We start from the raw sequence: 13048 nt of genomic DNA, 5'->3' as shown, positions 1-13048 counted from the left end.
AGTCAGTTAAGTGTCTGCCTTCAGCTCAGGTCATGATTTCATGGTTCGGTTTGTGGGCTCAAGCCCCACATGGGGCTCTGCACTGACAGTGCGGAGCCTGCTTCCAATCCTTTGTCTCCCTCTCTCTCTGCCCCTCTCCCATGCTCTCTCTCAAAAAAAAAATAAACAAATAAAACATTTTTTAAAAGTTTAAAAAATAAAAAAAATCAACACATACAAAGAAAAATGACAGCAATTTCTTAATGCAATCAAATATGTAGTGTTCAAATTTCTCAATTGTCCGCCTATCTCTCTCTTTTTTTTTTTTTTTTACAATTCCAAAACATGGTTTACACACTGCCTTTGGATGATTCTTTTCTTAGCTATCTTTTAATCTGTAAGTTCTCTTTCATTTTTATTTCCTGCAATTTATAAATTTGTTGATGAAACTAGGTCATTTGTTCTATAAAATTTCCAGAACTGTGTGGAATTTTTTTTATTGCATCCCTGCGGTATCATCTGACATATTTGTCCCTTCTTATTTTCTATAAATGGGCAATTAGATATATTTGTTATGATTTATGTTTCGTTTTTTCTTTTTGGCAAGAATACTTCATAAGTGGTATCATTTACTTCCTATTGCATCTTATCAGGAGACATATAACATCTGGTTGAATGTATTTTTGTTTTGTTACAATTGATAAATAGGTCCAAATGTTACTATCTTTTTACTTGATAGTTTAGTAGTCATTGGTAATCATTACCTAGCTGCATTATTTCACTAAGAGCTGCAAAATAGTGATATTCTATAATTTTTTTTAATGTTTATTTATTTTTGAGACAGAGACAGAGCACGAATAGGGGAGGGGCAGAGAGAGGGAGACACAGAATCTGAAGCAGGCTCCAGGCTCTGAGCTGTCAGCACAGAGCCCAACATGGGGCTTGAACTACGGACCATGAGATCATGACCTGAGCCGAGGTCAGATGCTTAACCAACTGAGCCACCCAGGAACCCCAAAATAGTGATATTCTAATTTTAACATACTGTATTCATTTATTAGCTGGAATTCTTTCATAAATAAGAACTTTTTCTTCATCAAATATTTGATTACCTAAGGAAAGGCAGAATTAACCCTTGATTCTTTCTTTTGACTTGCTAGTTTTCAAAACAATGATTTAAGGTTCTCCATATAATAGAGAATATTTCTCCAAATGATGAGGCTCTTTAGCATACTCCAAAAATGACCAAGAAATTTTTGTTTTTAGTATCACTATGAACTCATGGATTTTTAACACCTGGTGTATTCAATCAATTGCAATTATTGTTCACTTTGAAATGCATATTGTTAGATCTTAGGACTGTTGGACATCACTTCCTTCAGATTAGCTCCAGAGTCCTTTTGACATGATTGCAGGGGTCTTTGATAGCTTCCTTCCTTTCTGTTATAATAAGATGTTCCAGGTTCATCCTGTTCATTTCCTGCCCCAGATCTGGAATCAGCTGTTTCCCTAAGAAGCCTTGGTTCATTTTAGTAGTAAATGGCACTTAGAGACTGTAATGTGGATGGCTGGAAAGCTTATTGCTAACATTGGATTGGTCATTGTTTTTGCTTTTTCCAATTAAGTTTAGGATTTCAGGGATTTTACCCAAGTTTCTTGATTTTATATTTGTATCTCTCTTATGATCAACATCTTTGCTGTTGATAACATTAATATAATTTGCTTTATTCTATTTTCTATGTATATATACAATCATTTCACACACAAAAAATACCACTATTGTATATAATACAATAGAGTATTACTCGGCAATCAAAAAGAATGAAATCTTGCCATTTGCAACTACGTGGATGGAACTGTAGGGTATTATGCTAAGTGAAATTAGTCAGTCAGAGAAAGACAAAAATCATATGACTTCACTCATATGAGGACTTTAATAGACAAAACAGATGAACATAAGGGAAAGGAAACAAAAATAATATAAAAACAGGGGCATCTGGGTGGCTCAGTCGGTTGGGCAGCCAACTTCAGCTCAGGTCATGATCTCGCGGTCCGTGAGTTCAAGCCCCGCGTCGGGCTCTGTGCTGACAGCTCAGAGCCTGGAGCCTGTTTCAGATTCTGTGTCTCCCTCTCTCTGACCCTCCCCTGTTCATGCTCTGTCTCTCCCTCTCTCAAAAATAAATAAAACGTTAAAAAAAATAAAAAAAATAATATAAAAACAGGGAGGGGGACAAGACAGAAGAGACTCATAAATATGTAGAACAAACAGAGGGTTACTGGAGGGGTGGGGGGGATGGGCTAAATGGGTAAGGGGCATTAAGGAATCTACTCCTGAAACCATTGTTGCACTACACGCTAACTAATTTGGATGTAAATTTTACAAAATTAAATTTAAAAAATTAAAAAAAGAAAAAAATACCACTATTACTATTAATGAGATGACTAGAAAAATTGTTTAATATTTCTTTGCAGTTGCTTTTTTTCCTTAGGGTACATCTCATTAAAAATGTACAATTAAGACCTATGCTACAACATGGACAAATCTTGAAGACATTTTGTTAAGTGAAATAAGTCAACCATAAAAAGACAAATATTGTATGATTCCACTTATATGAGCTACTTAAGAGTAGTCAAAATCATAGAGGCAGAAAGTAGAATGGTGGTTGCCACAATCTGGGGGGAAGAGGAATGGGGAGTTATTGTTTAATCGGTATAGAGTTTTTGTTTTACAAGATAAAAAGAAGTATAGAGATGGATGATGGTGATGGTTGCACCACATTATAAATGTATTTAATATTACTGAACCATATGCTTAAAATTGGCTATAATTGTAAATTTTATGTGTATTTTACAATAAAATTTTTTTTGAAAAAAGTACCCTTAAATTATTGTATTTTAGAGTCATTTGAAATAATTCTACCAATTTAATACAGAGAGGTTAATTTCTTTCATTTTTTAATTTTTAGTGACTATTTTTATATTTTTGTTAGGATAACATTTAAATACAATGAAATGTATTTAAGCTCTTAAATTTAAATAACATTTAAATTTAAATAACGTTTAAATACAATGAAATGTATACAGCTCTTAGTTGTATAATGTCATGAGTTTTGACAAATGTATACATCTCTGAAACTTACATACCAATCAAGAAATAAAACATTTTCTTGGGGTGTCTTGGTGGCTCAGTTGGTTAAGCATCTGACTTTTGGTTGATCTCAAGGTTTACTGAATTCGAGCCGCACCAGAATCAGCCTCCTTGAGGAATCTGCTTGGGATTCTCTCTCCCTCTCACTCTCTGCTCATCCCCCACTCATTCTCTCTCTCTCTCTCTCTCAAAATAAATAAACAGCAAAAAAAATTTTTTTTCTTCACTCCAGAGAATTTTTCATGGCAACCATATTCTAATTTCTACCATCATAGATTTTTTTTCCTGTTCAACAATATTAATGTAAGTGGTATCATTTAGTATGTAGTCTTTTATATTCAGCTTCTTTTAGTCAACAGTAACACTTTTGAGATTCACCCATGTTGCATGCACCAGTAGTTCATTCTTTTTTTATTGCTCAGTAGTATTCTATTATGTATATGTTCCACATTTTGTTTATCAGTTCTCCTAATGATGAATATTTGGGTTATGTTAAGACCAGTATAAATAAAGCAGTTATAAACATTCATAGATAGGTATTTTGTGAGCATATGTTTTCATTTCTCTTGCATAAAATATCTAAGGGTGGAACAGCTGGGTCATAGGATAGGTATTTGCTTAACTTTGTAAGAAACTGCCAAACAGTTTTCCAAAATAGTTGTATAATTTTATACGCCCACTAACAAACATATGAGAGTTTCAGGTGCTGCACATCTCGCTAACATTTGGTATTTTCATTGTAAAGGAGTATTTCATTGTGTTTTTAAAGTAAACTTTATATATAATTTATGTACAATAAAATGTGCCTATTTTAAATGTAGCATTTGATGAGTTCAACAAGTGTGTGTGTATGTGTGTGTGTGTAGCCACCATCACAATCACATAGAGAACATTTTCACCACTCCAAAGTTCCCTTGCAATCAGTTCTCACACCCTCCCCAACCCCAAGCAACCACTTGCTTTCTATCACTATAGATTAGTTTTATGCATTCAGGAATTTCACGTAAACTTATCCATGCAGTAACTACCGGTGGCGACCATGAAAATGCACCACTGAAATCTGGTTTCAAGGAGCATAACTGACTGATGACACTACCTGCTGCCGCTCTGGATCTATCACCACATTTGGACCAAAGCCACACTTTCCACAGACTGATGCCAGCCAATGAGAGAACACAGCAGGGCTACAAAAACAGGCCTAATGCTGTGATATACACAATGCCTCCAACAGGTGCCTTTGATTTGAAGACTTTTTTTTAAGATAAAAAATTTATTGAAAACTTTTTTCCTGCCAGGATCTATTCTTCAGGCCCATTTTAATACTCATTAGGTCTTAGGTTAATGGGTACATTAAACTAATAGATTTGCTCACAATTTTTAAGGTAAAATGGGTATGTATATTGGTTTCAGGTGTATAATTTGAATAATTTGATATTTGTATACATCACAAAGTGATAACCACAATAAGCCTAGTTACCTTCAATCACCATTCAATTGATCCCCTTCACCCATTTTGCCCACCCCTCTGACTTAAAGGTTTTTCATCAGCCTCACCAAACCTTCTTGGAATTATGCTGTAGGACAAAGCTCTTCCATTCAAAGATTTATTCCTTTCTTCTCTCCTTCCACAGATGTCAGACCTGTTTCTTGATCTGAAGGCTCTCTTTGCTTTCACCTAGTCCCTCCCTGTGGTGGTTTAAAATAAATCCACTAATTCATTGACACTCCCTTCAAAAGTAGAGCTAATTTCCCTCCTTGCGAGAGGGAAGTCACTAGACTTAGTGATGTGCTTCTAATAAATAGAATAAGATAGAAATAATGGTGTGTAACTCCCACACTATGTCATAAAAAGGCATTGTGGCTCCCTCCTTCTTCTCTCTTGGCTCACATGCTCTGAGAGAAGCCAGCTGCCATGTTATGAGGGTACTCAAGTAGACCTATGGAGGGGCCTACATGGCGAGGAACTGAGGCTTCCTGCTAATAGCCATGTGAGTGATCCACATTGGAAGCAGATATCCAGCCTCAGTCAAGCCTTCAGATTACTGTAAACTCAATCAACAACTTGACTACAACCTTATGAGAAACCCTAAGCCAAAACAACTCAACTCGTTTGCTCCTGAGTTTCATATCCTTAAAAACCATGTGAGATAGCAGTGCGTGGGTGGCTCAGTCAGTTAAGCATCCCACTCTTGATTTTGGCTCAGGTCATGATCTTGGGGTTCATGGGACTGAGCCCTGCATTGGGCCACAGACACAGCAAGGAGTCTGCTTGGGATTTTCTCTCTCCCTCTCTCTCTCTCTGCCACTCCCCAGTCACACTCTCTCAAAATAAAAAATGTTAAAAAAAAAAAAAAACACTATAAGATATAAATATTTGCTATTTTAAGCTTTCAAGTTTGGGGTTAATTTGTTTCAAATTGATAACCAATATACTTCCCCAACAAATCTCTTTGCACATCTAATTATGTGTTGGCATTAGTTCCCCAGGAAACCAACTAACATAATATTCTTTTATGTTTTGTTTCTTTTGTTCAGCATGATGTTTTTTATTTTCATCTATGTTGCATAAATTTGTAGTTTCTTTTTATCACTGAGCAGTAGTATATTGCATGAAGATATCACAATTTGTTTATCCATTCTCCTATTGATGGACATTTGGGTTGTTTCCAGTTTTTGGCTATTATGAATAAAGTTTCCATGAACAGACCCCACAAGTCTTTTTGTGGACATATGTGTTTTTATTGAGAAAATGTCCAGGAGTGGAACCACTAGGTCACAGGATAGGTGTTTGTTTAATTTTACAAGAAACTTACAAATACTCTTCTAAAGTGATTATAACATTTTATACAAGTATTAGCAGTAAATGAGAGTTCTATTTGTTCCACAATCTTGCTAACATTTGGTATTATTGCTCTTTTAATTTTTGCTATTTTGTGGATGTTAAGTGATAGTGCACTGTGGTTTTAATGTGCATTTTTCTAGACTAATGATGAATGCTTTTTCCTGTACTTACTAGCCATTTGTACATCTTGTGGCAATCCACTTAAATTGTTCACTTTATAATTGGGTTGTCTTTTTTTTATTCATTTGTAGATTTAAAAAATATACTGATTCAAGTTATTTGTCAGATTAGCCATTGTGACTTAATTTTGATTTATATGTATGTAAAACATTTATATAATTCCAAAGTCAAATTTACAAAATAAGTTAAATTTTTAAAAGTCTACTTCCAGGGGCGCCTGGGTGGCGCAGTCGGTTAAGCGTCCGACTTCAGCCAGGTCACGATCTCGCGGTCCGTGGGTTCGAGCCCCGCGTCAGGCTCTGGGCTGATGGCTCAGAGCCTGGAGCCTGTTTCCGATTCTGTGTCTCCCTCTCTCTCTGCCCCTCCCCCGTTCATGCTCTGTCTCTCTCTGTCCCAAAAATAAATAAACGTTGAAAAAAAAAAAAATTAAAAAAAAAAAAAAAAAGTCTACTTCCCATCCCTGGCTGCCTCACAATTACTTCTTCTCTCCTCCAGTGGGTAACTTTTTTTCTTTTTAAGTTTTTGGTTTATCTTTGGAGTCATTATTTATTCTCTTTCTCTTTCATTCTTCATTTGATCAGACAGAAAATCAGGTTGGCCCTACCTTTAAAATACTGTGTATCTAGAATTCCACTGATTGTCACTATCTCCACTGACATCAGTCTAATCTGAGTTACACCATTGCTCACCCAGATTACTGCAAGATCCCTGACTGGCTTCCCCCTTCACTCCTTATATCCTCCATGATCCATTCTCAACAGTGACCAAAGTGATCCTGTAAAAATCTAAATCAAACCACATCACCTCTCTGTTCAAAAGCTTGTATATGTTCCCCATTTCACTCAGAATAAAAACCAAACTCCAACATACCTACAATCTCCTGTGTGATCTGGTCTCTAGTATCTCCCTGATCTCATCTCCTATTCTTTCTCTCACTCCTCCACTCCAGCCACAATGGGCTCCAGCTAGTCTTTGGATGTACCAGGCATTAGCTACCTTAGGAACTCTGTACTGGCCATCCTCTCTTTCTACGAGACTCTTCTGCCAGATACCCAAGTGGCTATCTCCCTCACTTCCTTCAAGTCTGCTCAGGTCTCATATTCTCTCTAAGGCCTACCCTGACCAGCCCATTCAAACCTGCAACCTTTCGGGTGCCTGGGTGGCTCAGTTGGGTTAAGTGTCTGACTTCAGCTCAGGTCATGGTCTCGTGGTCTGTGAGTTTGAGCACCATGTCTAGCTCTGAGCTGATAACTCAGAGCCTGGAACTTGCTTTGGATTCTGTGTCTCCCTCTCTCTCTGCCCCTCCCCACTCACACTCTGTCTCTCCCCCTCTCTCAAAAATAAACATTACAATAATAAAAAATAAAACCGCAACCTTTGCTGTCCCTCCCCTCTTCTTCCCCAACACCAGAGCACCCACCAGTGTTCTCAGTCACCCTTACCCTATCTTCTTTTTTGCCACAGCACTTACCACTTTCTCACATACTATATGTTGCCTCTTTATTATTTATCTGTCTCCTCTACTAGAATGTAAGCTCCACAAAAGCAGGAATCTTTGTGTACTGGGTGTGCTGGCACACAGTAAGTGCTCAATAAATATTATTAAATGAATAAGTAAATGAAATCTGGACATTGTTGTAAGCATATTTAAGAGACTGTCCCATTTAATTTTCAAAATAACACTACAAGGTGGGATGCAATTATTACAACTTTATAGAAAAGGAAACTAAAGCACAGAGAGGATAAGTACCTTGTACAGTTGGCAAGTGGGGAAGTCAGTTTCATAGAAGCAGCTGTGTTTGAGTTGGGTCATAATCCTTAAATCCTTTGTGGAATGAAATGGAACCTTATTTCACAAACAAAATAAATCAAAAGGGTAAAGTAAATAAATTCCTAAATGAGAATTAAGGTGAACAAAGCATCTAAGGAAAAAGAGACAGCCTGAACAGAAAGTATAAGAATGACTGAGGGAGTGGTGCCTGGGTGGCTCAGATGGTTGAGGGTCCAGCTCTTGATTTCAGCTCAGGTCATGATCCCAGGGTCATGGAATCAAGCCCCATGTCAGGCTCCATGCTGAATTGGAACCTGCTTAAGACTCTCTCTCTCTCTTCTCCTTTCCTCCACTCATACTCTCTCTCTCTCTCTAAATAGATATATACTAAAAAAAAAAAAAAAAAAAAAAAAAAAGAATGACTGAGGGAAAGGCAAGTGGCTCAGATTGACTGAATAAGGGTTAATGTAAAGTATTCGCAGGAAGTAATGTTAGAAAGGGAAGTTAGGGCATATTATGAAGGATCTTCAGGAAAGTATTAAGAAGGGGGCACCTGGGTGGTTTGGTCTGTTAAGTGTGCGACTTCAGCTCAGGTCATGTTCTCATGGTTCATGAGTTCAAGCCCTGCTTCGGACTCTGTGCTGACAGCTCTGAGCCTGGAGCCTGCTTCAGATTCTGTGCCTCGTCCGCTTATATTCTGTCTCTTTCTCTCTCTCAAAAATAAATAAACATTAAAAATTGTCTTTAAAAAAGAAAAAACTAAGAAGGAAGGGGAAAGGTATTTGTGACTTTGTGATAGTGTAAAGGGAACAATGTTTCTTTAACCCAAGCATTCCTTCCTGAAAAATAACTCTATTCTACAAATACCTTTAAAAAATGATGTAAAATTTGATTCACACAAAGGCATGGCCTCAAAACTAAGTTTACAGACCTAGATTTAGACTACCTTTACCACTATCATCTTCACCACCACAAGAAAATCCTTAGAGGTCCCTGCAGTAAGAGGTAGCTTTGCTCAGAAGGCTTAGGCCACAGCCAAACACTAACTTCCATCTCACAGGCTAATAGAATGGATAAGGGTAAATAGTATCTATAAATGTTTTTCACTTTTGGGACTTACTTTCTTTAAATTTTTTTTTGATGTTTATTTTTTTTTTCTGAGATAGAGAGACAGAGCAGGAATGGGGGAGGAGACAGAGAGAGGGGAGACACAGAATCTGAAGCAGGTTCCAGGATTCCAGCTGTCAGCACAGAGCCCCACGTGGGGCTCAAACCCATGAACCATGAGATCATGACATGAGCTGGAGTCTGATGATTGACTGAACCACCCAGGCACCCCTTGGGAATTACTTTCTTAAATAAAAGAATGTGGGGAGTGAGGAAGGAAAAGGGGTAAATGTCTTTATTGTTCTTTTGCAATGCTCTGCAGGGAGAGGGTAAACCCAGTGTCTGTGCTTTTCCCGTTACTTAATGTGAACAAATACTTAGGAAAATTATCCAACAAATAATTACTGTGGGCCTCCTCTGTGTGCCAGACATAGCAACAAATGCAGATTTCTCCCCTACCTAGACCTTTTTTAGAGATTATTTTACTCAATGCCTCTGCAGATAAACCAGCTGTTCATGCTAAGAGGTGACCCTATGGCTGCCAGTATGCATTATGATCATAGTATTTTCCCCAAAAGCCAAGGATAAACCTCTGACACAGCAATCCTGTAATCAAACACGACTCTCTCTGTGTAAAGAATGCTTTATAGGCAGAACTGAGGGCAGTATGGGAATCTGAGCTGCATGCAGTTCCTTTTGGATATTTTAGTTGATAAGACCATGCAATCCAGCAGAACAAGCTGGAATGCTGCCAAATGAGCTCAGATCTAGGGCACCTGGGTGGCTCAGTTGGTTAAGCATCCAACTCTTGGTTTCAGCTCAGGTCATGATCTCACGGTTTGTGGTATCAAGCCTCACATCAGGCTATTTGCTTATAGCATGGAGCTTGCTTGGGATTCTCTCTCTCCCTCTCTCTCTATCCCTGTCCTGCTCTCTCTCTCTCTCAAAAATAAATAAACTTTAAAGAAATAAAATAAACTTGGGGCACCTGGATGGCTCAGTTGGTTAAGCGTCTGACTTTGGCTCAGGTCATGATCTCGCAGTTGGTGAGTTCGAGCCCCACGTCGGGCTCTATGCTGACAGCTCAGAGCCTGGAGCCTGCTTCAGATTCTGTGTCTCCCTCTCTTTCTGCCCCTCTCCTGCTCATGGTCTGTCTCTCTCTGTCTCTCAACAATAAATAAATGTTAAAAAAAAATTTTTTTTAAAGAAATAATAAAAAATGAGTTTGTTCACATCCTCAGAAAAACTAATGACATTCATCAGGCCAGAAGTAAGGGAGGAGTTATTGCCTTTTTTTTATGAATTATTAGAGCTGGCTTAATTCCTGTGGACATCCCTAAGCATTGAAAACTTTATGGTGCCCTCCTCTCCCATATATACATAATTCAAGATGAGAACAATTAATTCTAATAAAATTCTTCTTTTCTTGTGAGGACAACTAAAATTTTAAATTTAATTCAAATTTAAATGCCAAATATAAAATTATTTCCAGAAAAAATTTAGAGATGCCCCTCCTACCTTGTTAAATATGTGCATAACTTACCTATTTGCTAATTTATCACTATATATTATGAACTGGCAAAGGTCTGAGAATCCTTTCACTGACTTACACTTAGCCAAGGCTACAATTACCTTTCATAGTATTTGAGATTTATACTGTTTTCTGCCTTGTGCCCACTGAAGTGCACATCCAAGGGAAGAGCCTATAATAGCGTCTTCCTTTTGCATCTCCTCTAACCTTGCCTTCAGTGGTAAATCCCTAGTGACCCCTTCTACAATTCAAGGGTCCTTCATCACAAATAGTTTGAAAAGCATTGGTTGTAAGCACTGTATCTGCCAATGCTGCATGACAGGGGTGTGGAAGAAACAAGGAGTTCCCAAAAGATCATATGTGGTCATTCCAGTGGTCAATAGTTAAATGAAACACTGCAGTGGGCTCTAAACCACCACACACTACTGCATGTGCCTCATAATCATGTGTATCAGAGGTGCCCAATAATCCCTTTGGACAGGTCTTTCTTTGAAGGACATCTTTTTACTACTAGGTTCCTGCCATGGCACACTCTTCCTAAACACAAAATAGGTTTTTATATACTTTGCAAATCATGTATGTATTTCTTTAATATTTTTAATCAGCTTTCCATGCCTCACGTACATGCATCAGTGTTTTCTGTATTCAGTTTTAAAATTCTGGAACCTAGATGCTAATGCTAAACTCCATAATTTTCTTTATGCAGCATTTTGCACATTGTGCTGTCTGCCATTTGATACTTGAAAATATTTTCTGATAATATGACGACGATACTGGGATCATCACCTAATGTTTGGGATACTGTTAACGCAGGAAAGAGTGGGGTCTTTAAGAGATACCGGGAGTCAATCTTTCTCTGACATTTTCTGCCTTTTAAAGAACAGCCCGCTGAATGCTCATCCAGCTTATATGTGCAATTGTAGTATTATCATAGTCTGCCATTGTAGCTGTAATTAACAAAACCTAATTCTAGCACAGTCTGAGATCACAGACCCGAGTTTGTGCTCTTACCATCTGATCAGTGTGTGGTCCTTCCCTGTACCATTCAGATCTATTGTCTAACCTCTTTGTCAGACCTGATGAAAGCAGAGTATGTGGTTAACTGCTGCTGACCCTTATACTGAAGCCCTGTGCTAGTTAAAGGCCTCATCTCTACAGTTGCTATGGAAACTGTCCCCTTCTCCCTACAGCCTATTCTGGCTTTCTGCCTCCACGTGGCACTCTTGTCTGATTGCAGAAGAGGAGGCCTGCACATCTCTCCAAGCTTTGCCAGATTCAGATTTGCAAATGGCGGGGCAGAGATGTAGCAGAATATTGTTTTAGTGGCATGTAGGGTGAGGCACCACCACCATCTGATATTTCTCCTTCACTGCTACAAAAAGGATTTTCAGGGCCATGTCCATTCTTTTAAATTGAGATATAACTGACATATGATATTACATTAATTTCGGGTAGGACCATATCCAAATTGACTGCAGAGTGGACTGGCTATTTTACTATCAAACATGCTCCACGATAAGGACTAGGACTGCAGTGAGGCACTTAATATGCAGGCCCTGTCCAATCCTCCTCAGGGTCTCCAGAGAGGAGGTGGAACAGAGTCAGGAACTGTGCTCCTTTCTACCCTGTACCATCCTGAAAGTGTAAGGCAAATGAGACCAAAAGAAAACAACAACAACAACAACAACAACAACAAAAAACAGTGCTGCTAGAGCCCTATGGTGAAAGACAGGTTCTCTATCGGATATATACATGTACAGAATGATTCAGAATCTCGGGTAAAAGAAGATGCCGGAGTACAGAATAGGTGATGGGGACACACTGAAGAACAGGGGAGAGTAGACTTAACAGCACACACCATACTTACAATAACGTTCTAGTCAGTCATAAAACAGTGCCAGCCTCTTCAGTCCTCTTTCGCATCCCCTGGTTTTTTGTTTTTTGTTTTTTGGACAGGTCATCATCTACTTCGGTTCAAACATTGCCCCTTCTGTTTTGGGAATTCCCTGGGGGAAATAATGCCACTGTCTCCCAAGGTTACCCAACTCACTGTGTCACATTACTTGTCGTTGGGAAGGTCTTTCCTGGGTTTTACTCGAATCCCCCTTGCTGCAGTCTGAGCTCATTGCACTGGAGTCCTGCACTCAGCAGAGATGGAGACTAGCCAACCACTATCTTCGGAATAACAACTCACCAGGGACTCTGGGCTGGAAGGTCATTCTGTCCCTCCAGTACTGCGCAGCTTTCCTGAGCATTCCCAGGTCCTGGGGCAATAAGGACAAGTAAACCGAGGATGGAATCTAGGACCCTGGCAGGCAGTGACAAAAAAAAAAAAGAAAAGAAAGAAAGAAAGAAAGAAAGAAAGAAAGAAAGAAAGAAAAGAAAAAAGAAAGAAAGAAAGAAGGAAAGAAGAGAAAAGAAAAGAAAAGAAAAAAGAAAAAGGGGGAAAAAAACCACACCAGATAATGATAATACAGCGGCACAGATGGA

The 13048-nt window shown here is 38.4% G+C and overlaps 1 protein-coding gene across 5 annotated transcripts in view; it reads right to left on the bottom strand.

The window, feature by feature from the left end:
- Positions 1–12848, bottom strand: part of TP53BP1 (tumor protein p53 binding protein 1) — a 94476-nt gene extending 81628 nt beyond the window's left edge. For 2 of the 5 annotated variants that reach the window (XM_032593660.1, XM_030318345.1), the window contains exon 1: positions 12426–12819. The gene's annotated coding sequence lies outside the window, so the exon portion shown is untranslated. Of the gene's footprint in view, positions 1–12425 lie in introns of all 5 variants that reach the window. The other 3 variants (XR_003969457.1, XM_030318348.1, XM_030318346.1) reach the window with 3 other exon arrangements.
- Between the last annotated feature and the right edge of the window lie 200 nt (positions 12849–13048).

The sequence above is a fragment of the Lynx canadensis genome, chromosome B3 (assembly GCF_007474595.2).
Source record: "Lynx canadensis isolate LIC74 chromosome B3, mLynCan4.pri.v2, whole genome shotgun sequence".
Lineage (NCBI taxonomy): Eukaryota > Metazoa > Chordata > Mammalia > Carnivora > Felidae > Lynx > Lynx canadensis.
This window is presented reverse-complemented; position numbering and strand designations above follow the sequence as displayed.